We start from the raw sequence: 26,988 nt of genomic DNA, 5'->3' as shown, positions 1-26,988 counted from the left end.
TGCACAGAGGCGGGGGTGGAACCAACAGAGGTTGAGGGCGGGCAGGGCAGCCTTCTAATGGAACATATTTTCATGAGAAGGTCTTTACGGACCAAGAGTAAGTCATAAGATTTAAACCTTATGATGTTCTCTGTCTTATTGTCCCAGAGATGCCGTAATAATTTTAGCAACAACTGATTTGCTTAAAACAGCAGACATTTATCCTATCCTATTTCAATAGACCTAATGTCCAAAATCAAGGAGTCAGCAAAGTTGGCTCTTCGTGGGTGCTCTGGGGAAGAAACTGTCTATGCCTGTTTCCCAGCAAAGGAGTTTTCAAGTCTTGGTGTTCCTTGATTTGTGGCAGCATAGCTACCATCTCTGTCTCCTTCTTTCCTGGGTGCCTCTCTACATGACCTTCTTACTAGGATACCAGGCCCACCTTAATAGGGTATGACCTCATCTTAACTATCACGTCTGCAAAGACCCTGTTCCCAAGTAAGGTTACCTTCTGAGGTTCCAGGTAGACATGAATTGGGGAGGGGAGATCATTCAATCCAGTACAATCCCTCAGTCTTTGAAGTCCTCAAACCTCATATGGTAACTTGTGACACAAATGTCCCAGAGTCAATCATTTTGGGGACAAAGGTTCTTACTTTGCAATATATCCAAAGGCACAGGACCTCAGGATGTCAATTTTCCTGCATTTAATCCACACATTTGCAGAAGATCTTCAAGAGGAGCGTAGAATTTTCTGTGCCCTCTCTCATGGGCGATTGTCACAGTAATTATTCCCTAAATCAGGGGTCCTAGAACTTTTGCGTGTTTCACAAGCGCCTGGGGGCTTGTTAAAAGATGGGTTTGCTGGGCCCTTCTCACAGTTAGACATTTGTATTTCTAACAAGCCCCTAGGGATCTTGACACTGATGCTTGGGGACTACAGTTTGAGATTCACTGTCATAAATGATCATCAGGTAAGAGTCTCTATTACTCTCAGGAAGGAAGACCTTTCCCTCATTATTCAGCTTCCTCCTTCTACTCGGATTATTAAAGGCGAAGAGGAGTAGAATGCAACAGCAAAGAAAGAAAAGGAGGAAGACCCCACTTTCCGTGGCATAATACATCTATCACTAACTTCTGAGTGATGGAGAAGTCAAGGACAGAAAGAGGTGGAATGAATACACCAACCTTTGGCTAGTTTGGGGTTCCTGAAGAATTATAATTCATATCTAAAAAACAGGAAAAGGTTTTTTTTAATATTTCCTGAACCTAGATTAAGGTCTCCAAATTTTGGTGAAAGTAACTGCAGTGAAGAGTAATAAATATGGGGAAACTATGGACATGAGTTTACTTTCTTTTATTCAGTTAGAGGTGTTTAGGTTTTGTGTGTGTGTGTGTGTGTGTGTGTGTGTGTGTGTGTGTGTGTGTGTGTGTGTGTGTGTATACTTTTAAAAGAAGCTTTTAGCAATATTGACCTCATTGTGATAGTTTTTATCTTCAACAGTTGTAGAATAAATGAATGTCCTCCAGTAGTGAAGCAATAGTTAATGGCTCCAAACTAGTTTTACAAAAAAAAAAAAAAAAAAAAAAACCCATAAATATAGCCATATAACTTTACCATAAATTCTAGTATATGAGAAAAAAGAAGGGTATTAACATGTTAAAGTACAAATAACGATGATCTGGAGAATAGAACAAAACACATGCAATTGTTTAACTTTTAATTAAACTTGCTATAATTGAATAGTTGCTGGGATATAGCATTCTCAATTTTCCTCTGCACAAGTACACACAGATAAAAGTAGCTGCAAAAATGAGACTTATTCTAAAATCAATAAAAATCACAATATGCAAAAAAATTCACCAAGGTAAGAAGGATGATAATTTAAGATATTGCTCTAAGCATCCGTTTATAACCTTTCCTCTAACATAATTAGCATATATGGCAAATTTTAGTATTTTTCTATCAATTATGAGGTTCATTGAGAATGGATTATTTTCTATACAGCTGAATCATTGATTTATGAAGAAATTAAAGCATTTTCAGATTTGAGAGGCCTTGTAAGAAAGCCATTATCACTCTGGTAAACTCAACTATAATGTTGGGAGGCCACCAAATATCAAATACGTAATTTAGAAGGGAAAACAAGTTCATTTGGCAGTCCTTCAAAATTCTAAAGAGTATAATCTTTTACTAGAGTACGTGTTATAAAATACATATAAATATATCCCTAGGGGGCAGTGATTTCAGTATTGAGTGCTTCTGAAAAGTTCTTAAGGATCCCAATGATCTTATGTAAAATTTCATCTCAATTTCTTTTTAAGGATGTTAGAAAAACAGTATTTTTAGGGAAGCCTATTTCATCTTTGAAAGTGATGCTAAAAGCTAATATTGTCATGTTTGCTGCAGTATATTGTTGCTTCATGTTCAAGAAGAGAAAAAATATGTAATTTTTTTTCTTTTTTCCGGTAAGACCATTCTTTTCATTACCAAATGACATAAAACCATCCAATTTATTGTGCAGGTTATAACGAGCACTGAGTTCAAATAGATAAGAAATGAAAATACAGAGCTTACTATATAAAACCAAATAATTTTAGATTACTTTTGTTCACTGACATTGTTTGGTAAAAAAATATATATATATATTCCATCAAGAAATTTTATTCAAATTTTTAAATTGCTGTAGATTCTCAATGACTACCCTGAAAAAGTAAGATGTATTGTGCATTGAGGACGATTCAGTGGAATAGAGTCATCTCAATGAGCACCAGAATAATTAAGCAAAATGTAAATGTGGGCTTATTTCAATTACGATTACATGACAGTGCCTTTACTTTAAAAGGAATTCTAAGGTGAAAAAAAAAAAAAGTGAATGAAGGGCTGCAAATGGCAAAATACCCTTCTTTCTTATGGGTGAGTGTATTTCATTACATAGATATGCTGCATCTTTATCCATTCATCTATTGATGTGCACTTAGGATGCTTCCGTATCTTGGCAATTATAAATAATGTTCCTGTTAATAGCGGGGTGTATGTATCTTTTTGAATTAATTCTTATTTTGTGGCTGGCCTTATTCCTTTGATAACTTTGAAAATTTAAAAAGCTAAAGCTCTAAATGTTCTCAGAAACAATGAACAGTACATATAGGTGAATTTAAAAAACATGTGCAGTATATTGTGTATATGTATTTACATGCAATATATTGTATATGTGCAGTCAAATTGTAACAATTCTACCTAATAAAACTGAAAAATAAATAAATACATCATACATAAATAAAAAGGAATTCTAAGCAATAAATACCTTCATGACCTTAGAATTCACTACAATTTTGTCACTGTTACATATAAATAACAGAATGTTTGTTTTGGGATTGTGTTCATTCAATTATTCAACAAATATTAGAGTGCATAGCCATGTTCCTGGCATTGTGTTATATACTGTGGATATAAGAAAAGTTAAGATTAAATTAATGTGTTAAATTCTATAATATAGATATACAGAGCTAACGTGCAAAGAATTGTCTACCCAGAAAGGATGATTAGGGAAGGTTTACAGGAAGAAGTCACTTAAAACCTCCGTTCGGAAAGATGAATGGGAGTTAGTCAGGCAGAGTGGGAACTGGGTGGGGAAGGAAGACATTCCAAATAAAGGGACTCATCAATGTGAAGGGTTATGAATGAAAGAGAACAGGGTGGAATGAAAGCTCTCCAGTGGTTCATTATGGCGAGCATGGTCTAGTACATGATTATAATAATTACAAAATGGGACATAATATTTTCAAGCGCTGTATAATTTGCATTTTTCTGTACCTACTTTGTGGTTTGGTGCATGTAATGACAAAGAAGATGGAACATTAATCCCAGGTTATTAGGCAAGAAGTAGATAGTAAAAGAGGAAAAGGAAATAGTTCGGTTCTGAGAATAACCATGTTTACTGAAGACCTCTAGAAAGTGGCTCTCTTTACTTTTGATTTCAGGAAGGGAGACTGTGAATGAAACCTTTATTTTCTGTTTCAATCAGACACAGTCAATGTCAGCTTAAAGGTTTTCATTATGAACATGGATGGATGAATGAAATGAGGAGAACACCAGAGAGGAACACTTTTTCCCTTTTGCATCTCCTGTCCAAGATTCTAACGTACACTCTTTGTAGTATCAGACTTGGCATTGAGTTCTTATCCCGTATCTACCAAATGAAATGCAATACTGCAATACATGCGCTAAGTACAGTTTTCAAGTTTCAATTAAAAAATAAAAGATTACATGCATTTAATTTCCATTCAGTATGTCTAGACTACTTTGATTTTCCTTTTTTTTTTTTTTCACTTACCACAGAATTTGATTCAGTTGCTTACACGGGTCATACTGCAATATAGGACAGCAATTAAACAACTGTGAGTTTGGAATTTTAAATAACTTTGAAATGCTTAGTTCATTTCCTTTCACAACTATTTCTAATTACTTTTTTAGAACTCACCGTAATTATCTTTACTTTCTCTTCATTCTCGCTGCCTTTGTGGAGTCAACTAGGGAAATCAGGCCTGGTAAGTGTCATGTATGTAGTGTTCTTACTAGGACTTAAGGCTATCAGGAATGTTTTGAATCAAATCTCACCATACAACTTCCTTCTCTTGGTGGTACTGTCGCCATGTTCCAATGGGTAGTATCTTAGCCAGCAGTAAGGGTGGCCATGTGTGAAAAGCACAGGCTGTTCATCATTGTCAAAGTTGGCCAACGACCTCCATCAATGGTCTTATTATGTGGGCTTCTCCTCCAACGCCATCTCCTAGCCCTGCTCCTCCCTACCTAAGCTCCAGCCACACTAGTATCCTGTTGCCCCTCAGTAACCGCACATACACTTCAGTTTCAGAACATTTGTCCATACTGTTCCCTCTGTTTCTCCTAGATATCTACATAGCTTGGCCCTGATTTCATTTAGGTCCCCGTTCAAATGTCACCTTGTTACATCTGCATGCTCCAACCTCTTCCTCTTCCCTTACCATGTTTTCCTTTTTATACTCAACACATGGCATGCTGTACATTTCCTTCATATTTATTTATAGGTTTTCTTCCTTCATTAGAATGTACGCTCCACCAGAGCTGGGACTTCCATTTTGTTTATAGCTGTCTCCCCAACACCTAGAATAGTGACTGATGCCTAAAGGGTACTTGGTAAATACGAGTTACATCAATCAATGAATCAAACATAAGCAAGCTAGGACCAGCAGCTGTGCCTGTGATGACACAGTGTTCTATCATTTAGGGACTTTTTGGGTGTTTATACAATGGTTGATTTGCATACACTGGCGTCCTCCGCATGAGGTGTTGGTTAAACGCATCTTCCAAAGATCAATGGCTGTGTTGTAATCCTAGTCACACAGACCAACTAGAAAAAGTAATGACTGAAAAATCAGATTTATATTAATTGTGAAGAAAATCCAAACGTAAGGAAAGTAAAGGAATAGTATTAGGTAGGGGCATTTAAAATGAATACTGAGATAGAGCCAAGCAGAGAAGTACAAATGGTGGAGACAACCAACAGCTTGTAAAGTGATGAGTGAGAAAGGCGTCTTTGCAGGGAAATAAAAGGCCAACTGAATACAACAACCACCAACTGCTACAAGGTAACAGTTGAAGGGATGGGACCAGATTCCATCATCTTGGGTCTTGTAGGTGACTAATGTCTGTTTGCACTGCCTACCAAGATCAACAGGGAGCCACTGAATGGCTTAAACTGGGGACAGTCATACAAGGTGATTTATGTTTTTAAATGATATTCTGGACTTTCAGGTCCAGATCAGGTGGAGAAGATGTAGTTTTCCCTATTTCTCTTGCTCAGTACAGCTTAAAACCCTAGACATTACATATAAAGCAAACAGGAGAAGACTCTGAATGCTGGAGAGAAGACAGACAGGTTAGGGCCCTCGGGGCCTAAGGAAAGACCCAGCAGGGAGTTCCCTGGTTTTGGGTTTTTGTTTTTGTTTTTGTTTTTGCCTCAAACATCCCAGACTGTGTACTGGGGAAGCTAACCTGGGAATGCCAACAAGCACAGACAGAAAAAAAAAAGTCTTCATTGAAAAGTAAAACAAGAAGATATTCTGGCCGCTGAGTGAAGAGTGTGTTAGGAGAGTGGTAAGAGTAATGCAGAAGACACTACAGCACCTCAGGGATGAGATGTCTGTGACTTGGACTTGAGTGATGGCTGTGCATACGGCTGTGCCGAGGTGAACACCTGTGGAATGCAGTCTGGAGGCAGAAGAACCCCTCGACTTGCTTTTGGCCTACGGATGGGCAGGGTGGAGGGCAGGCCAGGGAGAGCCTTCATACAAGTAACTCATGAACTGTAAGAATTTGAGTGAGAAATGATCAACTGCTGTGACATAAGATAGGAGAGCTAAAACAAAACTCCTTTGTTCTGAGGGCTGACAGGCTAGATTTATCAACAGAGCATGAATGGGGTCCAGTCTAGTCACAGTGATGATAAAAATAATAACAGCCCAGACTCAACAGATGGTCTTATATTTTACAGCAGAGGAAATAAGAGCTCCATTGCAGTGCGGATTAAAAGAAATCTGAGTTACTATGGAGCTCAAAGCAGCGTCCAAGGACGGCCTCTACTGAACAACACAAAACACAAGCGAAGTCACCAAAGAAAGCTGTGCAATTAACTCTAGAGTCATAAAAATAAATACAGTTACCAGGAGAAATGAGGATAAAACACAATGTAGTACGGAAATGGAAATGTTTTCTTTCAAAGGACTGCATTTAATTTTGACTGGGAACAAGACATGAAGAGCTATATTGGATTTTAGTGTATCTTGAAAGTGATGGCAGAAAGCTAATGCTCCCCGAATGGACCATGCAATTGTCCTAAAACTGAAATCATTTGATATCTTACTGAATTTTAGATAAATGCAACTAGAACAAAATTAGCAGATTTTCTTATTCTTTTAATGATGTGATTAATTTGGGTTATATGTTAAAGGATACCTAAGAATTTAACTAGAAAATATTGGGAAATCTGTTTAAAACTGTGTTTGTCCACCTGCTCTGCACCCTGATGTGACATAAACACTAACATGGTATCTGGACTCTTTCCTGCTAATCCAGCATCTCTCTTCGGGTGGGCGGGAAAGATCCAGTCTAGCATCATGTTTAGACCTTCAAGCCCGAAAACCATAAAGCAACCAATCAACCCCCATATACTTTTCAAAAAAAAAATCTGACTTTGTAAAAGATACATTTTTATTGAAGTATAATAAGTTTACAATGTTGTGTCAGCCCCCATATACTTTTTAATGGCCACAGCAATATTTTTTGCTTATTAATCTTTTGGAAAATAGTGTATGGGAAATGTTGACTGCAGAATTTCTGAGAAAACACCACCCTCACCCTACCAATGCATACAACTTTCTGGTTTATGGTAACAATGGAGACAGCAAATTCATTTTTTTGGGGGGGAGGAATTTTAGACAATTAGCCTAAAGCAACTAAGGGGGCACAATCATTCTGGAGACGTGATTGGAATCATGAGCTCAAATATAAAAATCGAAATGGGCCAGAACACTTTCCAAACTTGCTTTCTGTTTCTCTTCCAAGGCAAAACGGTTTTGACTGGCCAGGCATTGGAAAGAACAAAGGGACAATTACAGTACCTTTGTGCAGTCCCCCCTATTAAGGATGTTAAAATGCCTACATTCAAGTCTGAAGGTGTTTTTGCTCAGGGGTCAGCTTAAGCTCTCGAAGAAATATGAAGTAGAGCCAGATATTGGAAGTTCTGACTCCTGACCTGGGACACTTAGAAGACTAACCCAGGCTGAACTGGTTTCTTGGTGTCAGAAAGATGTGTGCACAGACATGATAAAATGACAAATATTTCTTTAAAATCCTTGAAAGCAAAGAACATAGTTTGACTTCTTTTTTTTTAATGACTTGGTACTTTCTTTTTAATACTTTATAAGCACTGAAAGAAATGCTTCAATTATAAAATGCTCTCCATGATGTTAATTATCATCGTCTTCTTCACCTTAGATTACTTCTACTGATAAAGAAAAAGAAAAAGAATTCAGCTTAAGAGAGACAGAGACTCCCTCTTTGGAGTGCCTGGTGACCCCTTCCCCTCAGGGCTCTGGTTCCCTGTCCGGGGAACCCCTCTAACCCACGTGAGCAACAGTGCATGAACCCAGGCCCATGAACCCAGATGACGGTGAGCCACACAGTTCTCAACTGCACATCCAGTCACTAGATGCATCGCGGAGAAGTACTTATCTAAGGCAGCACAGAAGAGGAGGGGGTCATTCTTTAAAAGAGGAAAGTTAAAGTCTTCACCTCATTGTAACCCAAAGATAAATTCCTCATGCCTCAAGAAAATAGAAGGTAAAAGACTGTGGCAGCTTCCTCAGATATTCACTCTTCAATCATTAAGTTAGCTATTTTGGAGATTGCTCAAAAAACTAAAAATAGAGTTACCTTATGATCCAGCAATCGCACTCCTGGGCATATATCCAGAGGGAACTCTAATTTGAAAAGATACAGGCACCCCAATGTTCACAGCAGCACTATTTACAATAGCCAAGACATGGAAACAGTCTAAATGTCCATCGACAGATGACTGGATAAAGAAGTTGTGGTATTTAATAAAATGGAATACTACTCAGCAATAAAAATAATAAAATAATTACAGCAACATGGATGGAACTGGAGAATGTCATTCTAAGTGAAGTAAGCCAGAAAGAGAAAGAAAAATGCCATATGATATCACTCTTATGTGGAATCTAAAAAACCAGAAAAAGAAAAAAAATAAAAGAGGACACTAATGAGTTCATCTACAAAAGAAACAGAGTCACAGACATAGGAAACAATCTTACAGTTACTGGGGAAAAGGAGGAGGGAAGAGATAAATTTGGGAGTTTGAGATTTACAAATGTTAACCACTACATATAACAATAGATAAAAATTTTCTTCTGTACAGCATGAACCATATTCAATATCTTGTAATAACCTTTAATTAAAAAGAATATGAAACAGGGACATTATGCTGTACACCAGATATTGACCCATTGTAATTGATTATACTTCAATAAAAAAGAGTTAGCTATATTGATACAATGCTCTTTTAATCTTTCATTAAATCTTGTTTCATTTCATTGCTTTCAGATTTACGTGAAAACCATCCGAGAAAGTTTCCGGCTGGGTTCACATTTAGCTTGGTTGCTGTTATGACAACTGGCTGATGTATGGAGACCCATATTGTACCTGGGGCACATTAAAATTCATATTTTTAAAGCCAAGGCAGAATAGCCAATAGTCTTCTTCTAAACAATCTATTCCAACTTTTGTCATCTGAGCTCAGTCCTCTGTCTTTTTCGAAGTGATTTTGAAATATTGACTTTGTCCTCCTATGAATAAAGCAGACAAATTACGTAAGTCAGAATGTTTTGTTTTCCAAGGAAGAAAAAGTGAAAACGACTTATTCAAGGGAAATGGTAAGGGACATTTCTGAGAACACAATGTTGTTTGAAAAATAATAACGGATGTCTTTCATACACTAGTCCACATCAAAGCAGCCTGTAATTTTCATTGAGTCAGGCCTTATGCATCCAGGTCATTGCACAGAGTAATTCTCGTCTTGTAGGAGTTCTCCCAGGACGTCTTGCAGTGACATGTATAATAGAGTAATTCCTTGGCTGGTTGCAGCTCAGAGCAAAATCCATAGCAAGATCAATTTTTGCTGCTTACAATTCTTTTTTTTTTTTTTTTTTTTTTTTTGATGGAGGCAGAGGGAAAGTAAAGGCAAGAAGATGACAGGTTGACTGAGGCTCCCTGGCATAAAGAATTAGAAATTTAATAATTTGAAAATTGTCGTGATAAGAAAAATAGGTCCTCTCTGCTTTTGAAATGTATATATTTTTAATTTTGCTGGTGATTGACAGGGCCTGATGATCAAATTTACCAAACGCAGAAAACAGTGTCTTTCAAAATATTATTATACAAATCTCCAATCTTTATGAAAATTGTCCATATTTGTAACAAATCATCTTCATATCATAATTTGTTATGATTATTCCCAATATATCATTTCAGACAATACCATAATAACCAATTTATAATCATATGAAAGTTACAATGAAATAAGGGCAAGTAATTACTGGGCAACTTCCCTCCTGCAAGGTCCTTCCCTAAATGACATGCATTTTACCTACAAAAGAGTCACTTAAACTTTTTTTTAGAGGTTTAGTGTTGATCTGATGCATATGAGATATTGTTGGAGGCCTCGCTTGTGCCTTGATTTTTGAGTTTTTTGGAGAATGGGACTTATGTGATGAGTTTGTTGCTGACATATTTATTAGCACAGAGTTAGTCCAGCAGGAAGACATGCGTGGTCCCAGATCCTTCTGGTAAGCCGAATTAATCTTTGAGACACTTCCCTTCACCTATTAAGGAAGTATGATTAATTCAGAGTTACAAAACAATCCAAGCTAATTGGTAATGTTTATTGAAATCTTAAACTGGGTAGGAGTGAGCCTTGTCTGGTAGGATGTGAGCTGGGTTAATGAGAGCTTGTTTACAATATCTGTGAATGTGAAAAATGGTGGATATTCCCTAATTCACTCAAACAGGGTGTTTTAGGGCACTGTTTGGGGTATCACCGACTAGAACAGAATGCTGGCTGGAATGAACCAGGAGTGGTTTTGAGTGTGTCTAGTTAGAGCACTGGACTAACTGAATTCAGTCTATAGGACAAATCTCCATGTAAACTAAACATAAGGCAAATCTCCATGTAAATTAGTTAGTTATAAATTATCCAGGTCTTCACTTAGGATGAGCTGAAATTCATGCCTTTGGTTAGACAGAGGTGAAAAGGAGGGAGCTGGAGAACACGAGAAGAAATATATTCCCATTGCTGGAAGGCAGGGGAGACCTGTGCTTTCCTTCTTGTGGGTCAGTAAAATCATTTTTGAAAGCATCTGGACATTTCGTATGCTTTTGCGACCAATTTATAGGAAAGCTATATTTTAAACACTCTTCCTGCAGTATTAGTACAGAGCTGAGCACCTGCAGATTCCCTCTCTCTCTTTTTTTTTTTTTAAAGAAACACTTTAATGTCTCAAAGTCGCAATTTCAGTGCTGAGTAGATTCTTAATTAATGATCTCTGGATGACTGCTTGGCACACTGCTCTGAGAAAGCTGTGCACACTTGGGACCTAGTGTCTTGCTAAGAAAGTGTTGACACAGAAGAAACTGACCCCATGAACTCTTAACCTTACTCCACAACCTGCCATGAGAACCCAGTAAAAGTATTTTCTCGTTCTTACTGTACAAAAAGAGAAACAGAGACGGAATTGAACAAACTGCACCAAACTCTACCTAGTGTCATTTACAATAAAATATTTTCATATTCTTTGTCATTGTAGGTTATTACAAGCTACTGAGTATAGTCCCCTGTGTTACACAGTAGGACCTACAGCTAAGTGGTCAGTGGCTACAAAATATCCGTACACCCCCTCTAAGGAAGCGTTCTCATTTCCACTTTGCGCAGTTAACGTTTTTTTTCCCCGTCCTCCCCAAACTAACTGGCTTTTTATGTGAAAGAATCCATCACTTTCACATGTCATTCTTTGCCACCACCTCTTGAAATTAACAGCTGGCCCGAAAGCTTTGTACAAAAAAATAAATAAATAAATAAACCCTTCCTTTACATCCTTCCATCATGATTGCTGTAGCTCAGGCTAGTTTTTCTCATCTTTCTGGCTTCCCATATGCCTGCTGACTCTGACACAAGGTTGAAGAATCCTTTTAGTGAATCAAGTATCACTTTCCAAGTGCTTCTCTGTGTGTAGACTCGTGTGGGTGCACAGTATTTGTTCGACGTTCTCATTTTGTGAGATACTCCGTTACCCTCTTCTGTCCATACTTTCCACGTCCAGGAGTTTTATGTACGAGTTTTCTTCAAATTTACTTTTGACTCCTCATGTGAAAACCATCAAATTTCTCTCAAATCCGAGTCTCTACTATAAACACATCCTCTGTATGTATTCTGAGCTTATGTCTAGGAAACAATTCAATTTTCTACCATACTGAAGGGTCGCTATTACCTAATTTGGGTTTCTTTTCCCACTGCATATGAGAAATGCGCACTACCCATTTACTAAACTAAATAAATAAAACCCCACATGGCAATTTACACTTTTCCTTGTGCTACAATAAGTATTCCTAATGCTTGTATAAAAGAGTTCAAATATATGAGAGCTAAGGTGTTCTCTTTTGTCATACAGCAAATGACATGGGAGGGGAAAGAAGAAAGAAGATGTAGGTACCTTTGTTGAATTTCAGTTACAAAGATAATGTAAGTCAGCCAGCTGCTTTTGTAAGAGCAAAGGGACATGAATAAATGAAAAAAATGCAGGGACAATCAAAGAAAGATATTCTCTCCTTTGCTCCCTTGAAGTTAAACTCTATCCTATGAACTATCAGAACGACTTCCTAATTACCAGCTACCCATGCCTAAATCCACATGACTGTTGCGACAAAACCAGTTCCTTTTAAATTTTTGCAGTGCTGGTTTTTACACTCCTTCTGGTAAGGGGCTTAGGCAAATTCACACATCATACTAAGATTACTGTTAACTAAAAATGTGGATACCTGATGTATTCTTAAGGTAATGATCTCTATTTGTAATTTCTCTATTAACTACCTTTTTCTTGTTAACATAGCACATAGCAAGCATGACAGTCTACGGAGATAAAACTTGTAATGCTGAAAATAAAAATGTAAATATCACAAGAAAGGAGAGTATTTGTGAATATTACATAAAACCACTCAAAATCATGTTTAAGAAAAAGAAGAAATCTAAGGAAAATTTATTATATAAATATATTGGAACATGGTGCTTATTGAAAATGTAAGATGTCATGTGAAAGAAAACTGAGAAGTATGTTTACAGCGTCACACCCCTTACAAAGCAAGTTATAAGTCTCGGAAACATACCTCAATGCATTTACATTCTGAAATTTCAGGCACTTCACATGTGACTGATGTGTAAAAATGGCAATAGTACAACACACAGAAGAAAGGTCTGCAGTAAAATTAACAATAACCTGGAACTATAATTCCAGACGACTTCAGCACGTCGCTGGGATCCAGTAAAGAAGCTGGCATTGGAAAACGAAAAGGTGTGGTAAGGTTTTTACGCAGAAGGGGAGAGGAAGGTAGGTTAACTCTAGACTTTGATGAAAGATGATAAACTTTAAAAAGCACGTTGTGAATTTTTGAGTAATTATTAGAGAATTATAAATAGGATACATAACTTCAGAATCATTAAAAGGAAAAATATGAATAAATTTTTCAACTTTTTTTAAAGTAGGAAAGAGGCAAAAAGAAGCAATAAGAAAGTATGATAAACACACACAAAAAAATGCAGGAATGTATCCAAATTGTTAACCATCACAGTAATTGTGAAAAACAGGGTAAGCTACCTGAACTTCTCCATCTGGGTAAGTACCTCCACGTTGCCCACAAGAGCTATGCTCAGCAAAATAGCAAATAAAAGTTGAAAACAAAGGGACAAAGGTTAAACAAGGGAGTGCTAACTAAAAGTAAACAGGTTTGGTGATCTAAATATAAAATCAAATAAAATTAAAGGGAAAGGTTTAGCGTAGAAAAATGTTCTTTCCCTCCAATTCTGTTTCGTTGAAAAGCAAGGAGAAATGGGGTAACCGTAAATGGGCTGGTTGATCATAACACAATATTCTTCTTTCATCAACTGACAGATCAAGTAGAGAGAAAAAGAATTAAGAGGGTGTCCACATGTCCCAGTTTGTCTGATGGTCCCAGTTTACGACTATTCTTCCTAAGTAATTATTAATAGCATCCCCTTTCCTCCTCACATGTATTCCAAATTGGACATAAATTATTATTAATTAAGGATAGAGCAGACTTTAGTAATATGATTAATAGTCTTATTCCTATCATCCTCTCTCTCTTCCTTGATTATGTCACCATCAACGACCACCATGTTGTGCCTTCGGTCTCCTTCCCTTTTCTCATAGATCCTTGTCTGTCAGGCTCCTTTTCCTCATTCAGTTCATAGCTTCATTAGGCCTTCCTCAGAGCATTGATCTAAAGTGGCCACTGCCATTACTTGTCCCCCATCACATCTCCCTGTCACATTTCCTTCATGGCACTTGTCATCATCTGATATCATCCTATTTGAGTGTTCACTTCTTTAGCCTCACCTCCTCCCACTAGAATGTAAGCACCAGCAGAGTGGAGACCTGGATGGCTTTGCTTCCTGCTGTACGTTAAGAGTCTGGTACCCAAAGCTGCTCAGTTGAAAAAATATAAACATTTTTGCTGTTCAGATCAATCATGGTAGGAACAGTACACATTCAAACTTATGGAATATAATTAAAGAAGTATTCAAGGGGAAGAACTTCAGTGATGATGTTGAAAACCAGACAGAAGTCTACACGTAGAAATTTATAATAGTTTTCAAGGTGAGGTTCATATAAGAACAAATACACCCAAATGAAATAGCTCCCTATATGAATTACAGTAACATATGTCATAGAGGAACAGATACTCCCTACATAAAACAAATTATTCCAAATTACTGAAAAAGACTGCTAGCATGACAGTATTTTCGAGCACAGGTGAAGAAAACAGAAGCATAATATAAATTATGCACTTAACTGGAAGAATCTTAGGGTGTATGAAGTTCAGTTAAGTTATCAGGAGAGCAAACATACTGGTGAAGCAAGCTTTTTTCCACGAATACCAAAATAGTATAGTTAACAACAGTAAATACACTAGTAGATTGAAATAGCATTAATAAATTAAAAGAAGAAACCTCTCTGTGGTAATAATGGTAATTATTTTTCAGCTGCTGAGAAACTATTTAATAAATAAAGAGCACCAATTCTTGATATAAACTTTCTGTAACCTATGGATAGAAGATGTTTCTCATGAAAAGGTCTGTCTATGAGAAATCAATAGTAAACACTGTATTAGGAACCGAGTCCCACAAGACTGAGTTCCTCTGCAGAGTTTATGATTAACCTCTCTACCCAAAACTATTCTCTTTCCTGTTCCTCACCTGTTCTCCCTCGGGATTGAGGAGTAACAAAGAAAAGGGGGAAATTGTAACTAAGCAGGACTCTATGGGGCCTTCCTGGGGGACAGAACCCCCCAATTTCCTCCACCCATTTCTCTTGTTTGTAGAGTAACTGTAGCCTCCTGGGTCTTCCCTGAGTTCCAAAGAATAAATTTAATCAGAGAAATGAAAAAATGCAGAAACAAAGAAAACAGTCAAACAAGACAAAATAATAAGTTTAGCCATTAAACAAAGTCACAGCCCTTTAGTTCCTCCTCAAGGGATACAGATGATATTCTGAGCCATATCCTTTGAGCTGTTTTGCAGATACTAAACCCCCTACCAGGTAGAGGCAGTGAACTACATGCTGCCCACAAGCATGTAGACCCTACACTGGTTGGAACTAGAAGGTGATGATGTTGACTCTTGATTACCTCACCACAAACCAATCAGAAGAATATTCATGAGCTGATCCTACACCCCGCAACCCTCTCTCTCACCCTGTCTCTAAAACATTTCCCTGAAAGCCATCACAGAGACTTTTGAGAATCAGCCACCCAGACTCCTTGCTTGGCACCACCAATACACACTGCACTTCCCTTCACCACAACCCGGTGTCAATAAATTTGGCTTTACTGCACATGGGCGAGTGAGCCCAAGTTTGGTTTGGTCATATATTTACTGATGAAACGTTAGAAACATTCCAAGGTAGTCAAGAAAATGCCAGAGACGCCCATTAGCATCAGCACTGTTCAACATGAAAGTAGAAATTCTGTCCAAGACAATCTAATTGTTAAAGAAACATTTTAAAATATGCTTATTTGTAGATAATATGGTTGACAAAAAAATCCAAGATAATCTAGTATAAAACAATTAGAACTAATGAGAAAGTATGATAAAAATTTTAAAAACCAATAGCTTTACACCAGAAATAGCCACTCAAAATGTAAAAGTAAAATAAATCCGTTCAGTAGTGCAAGACATTTATAAAATACTTACAAACAAATCAAACATGAAATGTTAAGAACTTCTATGAAGAAGACCCTCAAAGTCATTTGACAGAAATACAAGACCAGAATAGTACATGGAAATGGACATATAATTTTTGCAGATACCATATTGGAAAGGTATCAGGACATCCACATTTATTTGTGAATTTGATACGGTACGAGTTAAAACTTCATCATGGAATTTGAGAAGGTAATTCTCTAGATTATCTGAAGGATCAAATGGTGTGGAATGACCTCAATTAGTTTGAAAAATCACTTCCCATTTACCAAGGGTAACTGTCCCACCAGATAGCAATACTGATGTACTATAAAGACAGAATGATTAAGATAGTGCAGTAGTGGTTTAAAAATACACACATACATTCATGGAATGGAAAAGAACTCAAGAGGAAATTCATACACATGTAGATACTTAGTTCAGAGAAAGCAGTGGCATTTCAGACCAGTTAAAGGATGGACTATTCTTAGACCCATGCTTGGACATCTCAATTATTCATTAAGACACTACCACGTAATGGTTTATCTTGAGCCAGCAGCCTCAACATCTCTTGGCAACTTGTTAAAAATGCAAATTCTCGGGCCCCACCGCAGACCCACTGAGTCAGATGCTCTGGGTGGGGTCCCCCAGTCTGTGTTTTAATAAATGGTCCAAGGGATTGTGATTCTTGTTCAAGTTTGGGAACAATGGTTTTATATATATCCTCGGTCTCAAATTCTCTCTCTCTAAATCGATGTGGAATTAGAACAAGGATCATACAATCACAGACTTTTATTAGGATAAACCTTCATCCTAATAAAATACTGTGAGAACTAGGAGGAACTTTCAGAATCCTCAAGTATCCACTGTGGAGTGACTTCTGATCACTTAAATCTCTATGCAGGCAGCTTGCTTGAGTTCAAATTAGTTTCTCATTGACTTTTATGACCCCGAGTAAGTTAATAACCTGTCTGGGTTTCAATTTCCTCAGATGCTGTTAATAAGAAAATAGCAGTATCTTGCATGAATGTTGGGAGGGTTAATTTTGGTAATTCATTTAAAATACTTAGCCCAATGTCTGGTGTGTGGGAAATATCCTATACATGTTTACTGGTATTATTTAGATAACATTTACCTCACACGTAAATGTATCCATATGGTCTAAAGACCTAAACTTAAATCTATATAAGCTTTATAAAATAATACATAATTGCATGTTTACAGTCTTAGGTAGGGAGGACCTTCCTTAAAGACACCAAACCCACAATCCATAAATGAAAAGACTGAAAAATTCGCTTATTTGTAATTTAAATTTCTCTACCACAAGACAGAAAAGTAGGAAATAAATGCCATGCTGAGAGGAAAATAATTTAAGAGAACAAACGGAATGCTTATCAAGAGGAAACACAAAAAGCCAAAAAGAAATGAAAAGATGCTAGTATCACTAGTAAATGCAATTTGAAACAATGTGGTGTCACTCTTTACAGATCAGATTGGCAAGACACTTAGAAAAAATCAATAATGTGCACTGATGGCCCAGTAGCAAGAACATGGTACACTCATCTCCCAGTGTAAGTTTACTTGGGAAAACGATTTCAGAGGAAAGTTTAATGTTATCAGTGAAATTTCACTACCAGGAATCCATTAGAAAATATTTGGCAATGAACATGAAGATATTTGTCCAAGGAAAACAACTCACAATTTTTGTTTAAAACGTTAAAATTAAGTAGTGTATCAACCAACAGGTGAACGATTTTACAAATTACCAGTATATATTTATGGTTTGTTAAGAAACCATTAACAATGAGAAAGGTCCATATATTTGGGGGCAAGAAAAAAAAAATCACAAGAATAAGTGAAGAAAAAAATGGGAAGAATGTGTGTACTTCACAGCCATTTTATGTTAGAAAACTGTGTGTGTATGTGAGTGTGTGTATTCATAAATTTTGTAGAAGCAAAAAGAAACATCCCAAACTTATTTTTGCATAAAAGAGAGAAGTTGTTAGAAGAGTGAAGGAAAATGATTTCACTCTATAAATGTCTGTATTTTAAATTTTTATCCTGAGAATGCCTTCATGTGCTATTTGCATAATTAAAATACAGAATTCTGGTATTTAGTGGGCAGGAGTCAAAGATGCTTGACATCCTGCCCGTGTGTGTGGGAGACTGTCTCACAACTGAGAATTGTCCTGACCTTTCACTCTCTCAATCACATTATTTTAAACCTTTCATAGCTTCATAATAGTAAAACTAATTTACTCAGCAATAATATTTTAAAGCATTATTTTAAGCTACCGGCATACAAGCTTCAACAAAATTAAACAGTGGTTGAAAACGCGGTATGGTCTTAGACTAGTTGTATTCAAACTCCAACTCCTTTACTTTAGATGTATGACCCATGACCTTGGGCAAGGTACTAAACATCTTTGTGCCTCGGTTTTCTCACCTGTGAAATGGGTATTGCTGTGAAAGTGAAATGATTATGTGTAAAGCCCTTAGAACAGTATCTGGCACATAGTAAGCACTACATAAATGCTAGTAGTTACTGTTAATGCTGAAGGCATATATCTGCAGAAACTTCTACTTTACTCTTTCATCAAGAAATTTTTTTTTCCTTTTCCACAAAATGTCTGTCTTAGCCTAACCATTCTCAATATGTCTTTCTCAATCCTGTATTACTATATATTTTCCTTTCCCTAGTCACTTTTGATTATAAATGATAGTATTTTGGTCCATTCAATTATAATTCAAAACTTTTTGGTTATCAACTTTGTCTTCATAGGGAACACATATAAAGCATGGAAGACACATTCCCTCTCTTTTTTCTTTTCCTTTAATCATCAAGTATTTTTGATCTTCTAACATGTTAGACATTGAAGCTGCAAGAGCTCAAAAGACTGAATTCCTGTCTGCTTAAATGGCTCCAAAGAAACCAATGCCAAAACTCAAGAAAACTAAATATGCAGCTCAAAAGCATGAAAAGCTCTTTAACTCAAAAACATTTTTGCTCCAATCTGAAGGAAAGTAGCGAGTCTATTCACTACCTCCAGTGGTCCTCAGAGCAGGTGGTGCCCGTCTCACTACGTGGTGAGCAAAGGTCAAGGACACTGGATGTCCCGCCATGCACTTGGCTCACTTCCTCACAAGAAGAGTTACCCCAAATCTTGCAAGACTTTTAAACATCCCTTGGGACATTCACATAAGTGAAAAACACGTTTGCTATTTTTCTGAGCCTATAACCTAAACACACACACACACACACACACATACACAAAGTAGCTTTTATATAGTTCCTATAGGAATTAGAAAAGATTGTACATTTGGGGGAAATTTGCCAAGTCATGCTCGCCATTCTGGAAGATCACATCACCAACAGCAATGCCACTAGCACCACCTGAGTCATCAGTACAACCCGTCTGTATCAACACAGGTGAGTCACAATCCGTACTTGTCACACCTACAGTGAGTCCTGGACCAGGTGGAAGCATCTTAATATTTCAGTATGTTTTTTGTGCAGTGAGATCTCAGCACTTATACATGTTGAAATACATATTATTTTTATTCTAAACTATTTTCCTTTAACTTCTTTATGTTTCACTTGGAGAATATATTGATATTTTGCTTTAGTTGTGTGTAAATAAGGTTGTGTTATCTATGAATTTTATTTCAGGAGAGTATAACGCATGACCAAATATTTGATTTAAAGAGGGATTCTGGGAGGGAAGGTATAGCTCAGTGGTATAGTGTGTGCCTAGAATGTATGAGGTCCTGGGTTCAATTCTCAGTACCTCCATTAATAGATACACAAATAAACCTAATTACACACCCTCCAAAATAAAGACGGGTTCTGGGTTTGATAGGCTTAAGAATTGGAGTTACTCAAATCAGAGGTCAGACTAGCCACTTGACTGAAAAATATGAAAAATGGGGTTCAGTGGGGTTAGTTTTTGCCTGACTCCAGAGAAACAAAGAACAAGTAATTTAAAGCTGGAAGCAGAATCAGTTACCCAATGCAACCTCTTCATTCCATGCATGAAGAAACTAAGAACCAAGGGGTATTTACAAATATCAGCTGCTAGTCTGTGGCTGGACATGGATCAAACCTGAAAAACCAGTGACAAGTCTTTGAGTAGTCTTTTTAGAATACCACGCTGTCCCCAGCGATTGAGAAAGGGAATCAGGGTAGATGGAGTGGAGAAAACAGAAAGGGACTGGGTAAGCAAGTAATTCCAAAGCTGGCATTTCTTTTGGTGATTGATTTGGTAACCAGTAATATTTAACCCTTAGCCCTTAAAGTTTGCTTGGAGCCAAGAGAAAGTGATGAAGTAAGTTTTAGAATAAAGGGATATAGGAATAAAACAGAAAAGTCAATTCTGGAAACACTGACGTACATAACCATACAAATTATTTTCCTATAACTGACACCAGAGTCAATTGCCATTATTTTCACTTTCCCTTTTAATTATGGATAGTTAGTTAATTACTGAAAGACGTCCTGGGAGAGTCTTCGCCTACTGGACGCTTTAGATGACGAGACGCCGGCTTTCTGCATGATGCCTAACGTGAAACATTTGTTGCTTATAAATGGTTTCAATTTGAAGGTTATTGGAAAACCTCAGTCAAAGCATCTCTGGTAGGACAAGACTGACATCTGACATCCTGAAGCAAACCAGCAAGAATGCAAATTTGTTAGGGTGGCGGGGAGGAGAAAAGGGAGTTGGGACATGACTGATGTGATCATGTTGCATCTCCAATGCCAACACCAACATCTCCACCTAAGAGGAACCCAGATATTCACAAAGGGGAGGGATGGAAAGGAAGTGGGAGGGAGGAAAGGAATTAACCCATTCTTGGCCCTCTTCTAACACTCAAATACCCTTTCTCTAAGATCATCTATATCTTATCCCAGCTCTTCCGTGTGAATATATTTAACAGATCTGATTGTTCTGGCTGTGATGGCCAGGAAAGTGGTGAAGTAATGTCTCTCCCATCTAGTTTGCTTGTTTACCCAGGGCAGAAATTGCTGTAACTCAACGACACCTTATATATGAAGCCTTTCTCCAGAATAAAAATATTTTCTCCAAGCACCGTTTAATTAATTCTCTAATAGAGGGTGTGTTTTTGAAGTCCTTCCTGTTCCCACTCCGAGCTGAGGAAACTGAGTTTCAAATGGTTCGGTTCTGAGAGACTGATAACCAAGCAAATTTTTATTCTTTTTAAAATTCATTCATTTCTCAAAGCCATTTAAATCGTTCCTGCAGAATCCAAACAAAAATGTCTCACCAAATTTCAGAAACACAGAAAAGCCAAACTGTTGGCTTATTTTTAGAACCGTCAACAGATTTTCGCCTGTACCATACAGCACCTCAGTCAAGATCTTTTAATATAATGTCCCACATCATAGAGTTAGATATTTACATACTGAACACGTATTTTGTTTCTAGTATGGTTTAGGCTCTTACCAGATACATTTTCAGATTTCTCTTATTCTCTCACTATAATGATTTCTGGTTTTTTTTTTTCTTCCCTTGAGAAAAGGACTGAATTTTCAGAAAATACCTGCCGTAAGCGAGTCACTGAATTATAATACATCAGCTTACGTCTTTGAAGAGCTTCCTGCAGAGAGGTGTCCTAAAAGGATGTTTTAGCTATTCTTACTGGTGGATGTTTGCTCTATGATCCCAGCTACGCCCATTCGAGAGCTACTGACGAGACTCTGCAGAGGTTAATTTCTGATATTTAATCCAGCGTGGAAGATGGCAGACCCGGGGACCATCACAACTGGCAGGAATCATCATCTCCCACTCCGTGCATTCAGATCAGTAAGATCATTGAGTTTATCTTCGAAAGCCAGATTTGGGAAGAACAAAAACCTATCATTTCGCTCATCTCCCCCAAATCTTCTACATTATTTGACCAACAAGTGTCCTTCATTCCTGCCTCATGCTGTTAAAGAGTGGGGAAGACCTCAACCCCCTGGGTTAGTCTGTGTGGATTTTAACCTTGGCTCTACCACTTAGCCACTGCAGGAACTGGGGCAAATTATATAACCTCTGCCCGCCTCCATTTCCCCATCTGCAAAAGGTGGGTAATACTAATACTTAACTTATTGGATTATTTAAGGGTTAAATGAGTTATACATGTATAAAGTGCTTAGAAAGGCATCTGGTATATTACAGGTCAATAAACAAGTATTTTGGGGTCTAAATTCTGCTGCGTATCTTTGATTTCACTTTCTGTAAGTGACTCATGGAGTAGCCATTGACGTGCTCACCCTCAGATTCCCCACATCCAAAACAGAATTCCTCCTCTCCTCCTCCACGTGTGTGCCTGAAACTTGCTCCTTCTAGTCTCTTCCCTATCCAGCTAATGGCAGAGTCAGTTCCTTGTCACAGAAGCTAGACAACTCAAAGAAATCTTCATTCCATCTACCCTCTCTTGAACTCAGGTAGTCACCAAATCTTGTCCGAACTGCATCCTCAATGTCCTGCTTCATGTGCTTCTTTCTTCATCCCGGGAGAGCTACAAACATTCTCCTCTTCTCCATCTTCCAGTCCATCCTACACATGGTCATCAAATTTGTCTTCCTAAAACACAATGCTGACTACACAGCCTTCTGATTTTTTTTAACGTGTTCATTCCACAAATATATGTAAAGTAAAAATCATTTGCCTCCTATTGCACTAGCTAGATGCTAATGATACAGAAGCAGACTGATCTCGCTCTCAGAGGGCTTACAGCCTAGCAAAGCAACAGATAAGTGAGCAGGCAATTTTCACACACTGTGCTACACACTCTTTTTGTTGGATGGCTTGAGGTTCTATGACATTAAGGAAGGGGCAGTAACATGGACTAGGGCGAGAGGCATAAAAACCAACACTTGCTTTCAAGGTGTTCATTGCCAAAAATAAAAACCTTCAATTGCTTCCTGTTGCATATGGTGGATTCCAAATTCCATAGCTGAAGGCTGGCATTCAAACCTTCCATAAAGCAGCCTGAATGGAGCCTTCCGGCAGCTCCCTACATTCTACAATCCCATCATCTTGTCGTTTTACAGTTCCCCAAAGGATCCCAAGCACCAGCACTGTTTTCTTTTTCTTTGCTTATTTAGAACAGCTAAACAGCTTTCCATTCCTTTATCATTTTTCAGCCTAGAACAGCTTTCCATTCCTTTATCATTTTTCAAGAAACAAATGATCCCCCTCCTCAGTGAAGCAATGCTGAAACGTCCTGGTCAGGATTAATCTCTTTTTCCTCCCTCACGTCACACTTTGCTTCCACTGAATGGTTATCCGGTCAGCCCTGCTTGACGGTAACATACGCTTGCATTTTTTTTCCCACTGGCCTGTGCCCTGACAGAGGGCGGGTACCTCGTCTCATCCATCCCTGTGTCCCCAGAGAGGCTTTTACAATAACCCACACCTAGGAGTTGCTCAGTAAATGCGTGTTGAATTAAATTAAATTAAACGGTTGAGAAGGCATTTTTATTCTTCGCGATCTTCGGGCACTTTGCTGAAAGGCCCTCTATTCAAAGGATTTAACCTTTCAGCTGAAGATTTTCATGTTTTTTTTTCCAACTCTGAGGGAGAGGATTTTTAACAGGAAGGGTAAAAAAACCTTCTAGGTGGCCATTTAAAACGAATACAAACCAAGTATTATCTTTCTTTGTTTCGGGACTTTTCAGATGCTTTTTCAAAAATTGTCAAAACTCAGAGTCAGAAATGGTTCAGAATTCTTACCTGATTGGACAGAGAATCATGAATGAATTTTAGATTAATTCAAAAATCTTAACTGAAACTAATGGAGGTATTCAGACTGCTTTGTACTTTCTGACTACAAAATCTTAATTATTAAGCATTTTGTGTTTGCATTTGCAGAGTAGAATAATTCACATAGATTACAGCCCAATGAATGAAGGGATAGAAAAAAAAAAGGACAGAAAGAAAAAGAGAGAGAGCAGAAAGTTATAACCTGGATAATGGATTTGCAGGACAGTAAAATGCTTTTGTTATCACTTACTGATAGCACAGTTTCAAATTTTCAAAGGAAAAAATAGCTTATTTAATCATGTCTTCATGACACAAATGTAATAGGAAGTCCCAGCCGAGTTATGGATATTTTTGAGAGAGATGAGGAAACAAAGGCTGGCTTAAAGTCACATAGACAGCTAGGCAGAGCTGGACTAGGAATCCTTACCTCCTGACCGTCAGTCCTCTGCTGGTTTCACTGGTGTTAGCTTTTGATGACTCCAACAAAGCGTCATAAATTACACTCAGAGTGGAAACACCCAACTTCTAAGCTGAGGTAGAGACTGTCAGCAAACATCTGGTTTCTCACGTGTCCTTCTTCCATTTTAATAGCATGTTTGCATTCAGACTCACCTCTCGATCTGAGTGTGTAATTGCCTCTACCTTCTATCAGTGGCTTTCCAAAAGCCACTGTAATTTTAAAGCTTTAGAAAAATAAATTGTCCAAGTTCTAGCTATTGTATGATGGCACAGAAGTGTTCAGCTGGGCATCTGAAGCTTGCTGCATAGACCATGTTCTGGGAGTGGAGGTGGGGGAGAGCTGAGGCTTCTGGTATACCAGGAGAAGCTGCCTACTAGTCCCCTGGTAATGGTGACAAAGAACTTTTCTTCTATACTTTGACTGTCAGCTGGGTTTCTAGAAGCAGAAGATTTGGGGTGCTGGATCAGATAACTTGGGTTTGAATTTTGGCTCTACTATTTAGTGTGACTCCCCAAAGTCTTCTCTATTAGAAAAACTGGGATAAAAATAGTTTTCTTCTTTACAGCATTGCTACTTAGGTTAAATGACACAATATATGTAAAAGTGCTTAGCAAAGATTTTGGACTTGATAAATCACCAATAATTTAGCTATTATTAGGAGTAGTGGTAGTACAGAATTATCAATTTTGCTTTTCTGTGTATGATAAGATAATAAAAAGCAGAGATGGGGATTTGGGTGGAAATGGAGATACAGCAACTGAAGAAAAGGATGGGCATTTGTGGGAAGAGACAGTGATATTGGAGGCAGATTTCCAAATGAACAGGCTACAATTTCATCATGATTACATTTTTCTTGAAGGAGAAAGATACCTAGAGTCATTGATGGAGCATGAGCCCAAGAGAACTAAGAGTAAATCGTTCACTTAAAAGACAGTGCTTTTATTAAAATGTCATCATTCTTTAAAGTCCCAAATTAGGATAAATATGCCTTGATAGAGTTCACATCCTCATTCTGAGCACCAGGCTCTGACCGGCCATTGTGGGAATTTGCTCTGCTCTGGAAGACAGTGGGCTGGCCGACGAGTTCACTCCCCACCTGCCGTGAGCATGAGTATCAACCGCCAGCATCAGCAAGTATTTTCTCAAGGATAACATGGCTTAGAGGTACCTACACATCTCATGCCTTTATTCGTAATCCCACAGGGTGAAAGGAACATGCTATCTTATCTGTCTTCTCAAAGAATCCAGGAAAGCCCTCATAATTACATGTGTTAAACATATTTTGTGACTCAGTGTCTCTGAATAGCTACCAAAACTTTGGTTGAGAAAAACTACCCAATGAAGCACATTCTCACATTGTGTTTTTCTAAATACTCTTGGTTCTACTCTGGATTAAACCAGACTTTCAGAGAATCATGAATTTATATGGCTTCATACTGGTGATTTATAAAGTTGTTTTTGTTCACGGGCAATTTGGCAGATAATATCAGCTTATATTAAAAGACCATCCAAGAAATAAGAAAACCCTATAAAACATATAATTGTATGAAAACAGTTGAAGATTTTGTTCTTTACAGTAGACAATGACTACTTTGTGACTGTCCATGGGGAAAATGTCTCCATCATTTCCTAGTCAGCAGCAGGCAGCCTTCTGGTAAGCAACCAGTCTGTTTTTCTCTTCTGGACACTGTAAATTGTGTAATTCATTCACGTGTACCCCTTTGCACTGGATGCTAGAAAGTTTGAGCCTTTTGTTTTATCTCTAAAAAAATATAAAACTTCTAGATACATGTTTGTGTTCTTTTTATTTCACTTTTCTACCATCATATTCTCTTTGCCCTATATTTCCCATCATTACAAATTTCTTTTACCTTGCCATACTGTATGCTGACTTCAGGCATAAGGATAACTCAATGAATAATGAATGAGTAAGTGGATGAATCAGTACTTCTGGTGATGAAGTTATACTATGATATTTAACAGGATGAAGGACAGAGGGCATATCAATCTATACACTTCTACAGAGTTCTAAATATTCAGATAACAAGGATTCTAGAAGCAGAAAGTCACTAGTAGGGGTTGAGTTGCTCGAGCATGTTGGATATAGCATCTCTCAGGGTCTTAAAGTCTTTTTCTCATGGTGGTGTGATGGCTGCTGCAGCTCCACTAATTCTACTGTTGACCAAAATGGGATAAAAAGAGTGGGAGCAGAGGCAGCGCCAGCAGACAGCCACCTACATCTCAGTGGTTAGAACTGTGTCACATCGTCACTCATACTTACAAGAGAGACTGGAAAAGACAATCTATATACGTTATGACCTATAGAGCAGCATAGGAATAGTGAACAGGGTTAGGATTAGGTACTGGGTGTGACAACATAAATTCTGCCACAGCACGAAAATACGGCAATTCATCAAAATGATCCTTTCAACCATCAATTCAAATTTGAACCATATTCTCTAACTTTTTAAGGAAAATATAGGCTCGTGTTGAAAATACAGAAGCAGTCACCCAACTGGTGGTTTGTTTAAGGGTAAAGCGCATCCTGATGCCAGAGAGGCATTGTCTCCTAGACGATTTAGGAGGCTGTGTGCCCCAGAAGACTGATCTCATTACGCAACATGGCATCAATGCCTTAGTTCTGGGTAGTGCTTTTCTGTTAGAAAGTATTTAACCTGAAGCTCTTCAGTTACCC

General features: G+C 37.7%; 1 protein-coding gene and 1 long non-coding RNA gene across 4 annotated transcripts in view; one reads left to right on the top strand and one right to left on the bottom strand.

Moving 5' to 3' along the window:
- The window catches only part of LOC123614515 (uncharacterized), a 29,885-nt gene extending 16,804 nt beyond the window's left edge, over window positions 1-13,081 (top strand). The window contains exons 3-4 of one of the 2 annotated variants that reach the window (XR_012502043.1): window positions 8,018-8,362; window positions 9,143-13,081. This is a non-coding gene — a long non-coding RNA (uncharacterized LOC123614515). Of the gene's footprint in view, window positions 1-8,017; window positions 9,084-9,142 lie in introns of those variants that run through there. The other variant, XR_012502042.1, reaches the window with a different exon arrangement.
- Window positions 1-26,988, bottom strand: part of DTNA (dystrobrevin alpha) — a 294,094-nt gene that overhangs the window by 238,714 nt on the left and 28,392 nt on the right. The window lies entirely within an intron of this gene.

This window comes from Camelus bactrianus, chromosome 24 (assembly GCF_048773025.1).
Source record: "Camelus bactrianus isolate YW-2024 breed Bactrian camel chromosome 24, ASM4877302v1, whole genome shotgun sequence".
NCBI classification, from domain to species: domain Eukaryota; kingdom Metazoa; phylum Chordata; class Mammalia; order Artiodactyla; family Camelidae; genus Camelus; species Camelus bactrianus.
Note: the sequence above shows the minus strand (reverse complement) of the source record. Positions and strands in the feature narration are given on the sequence as shown.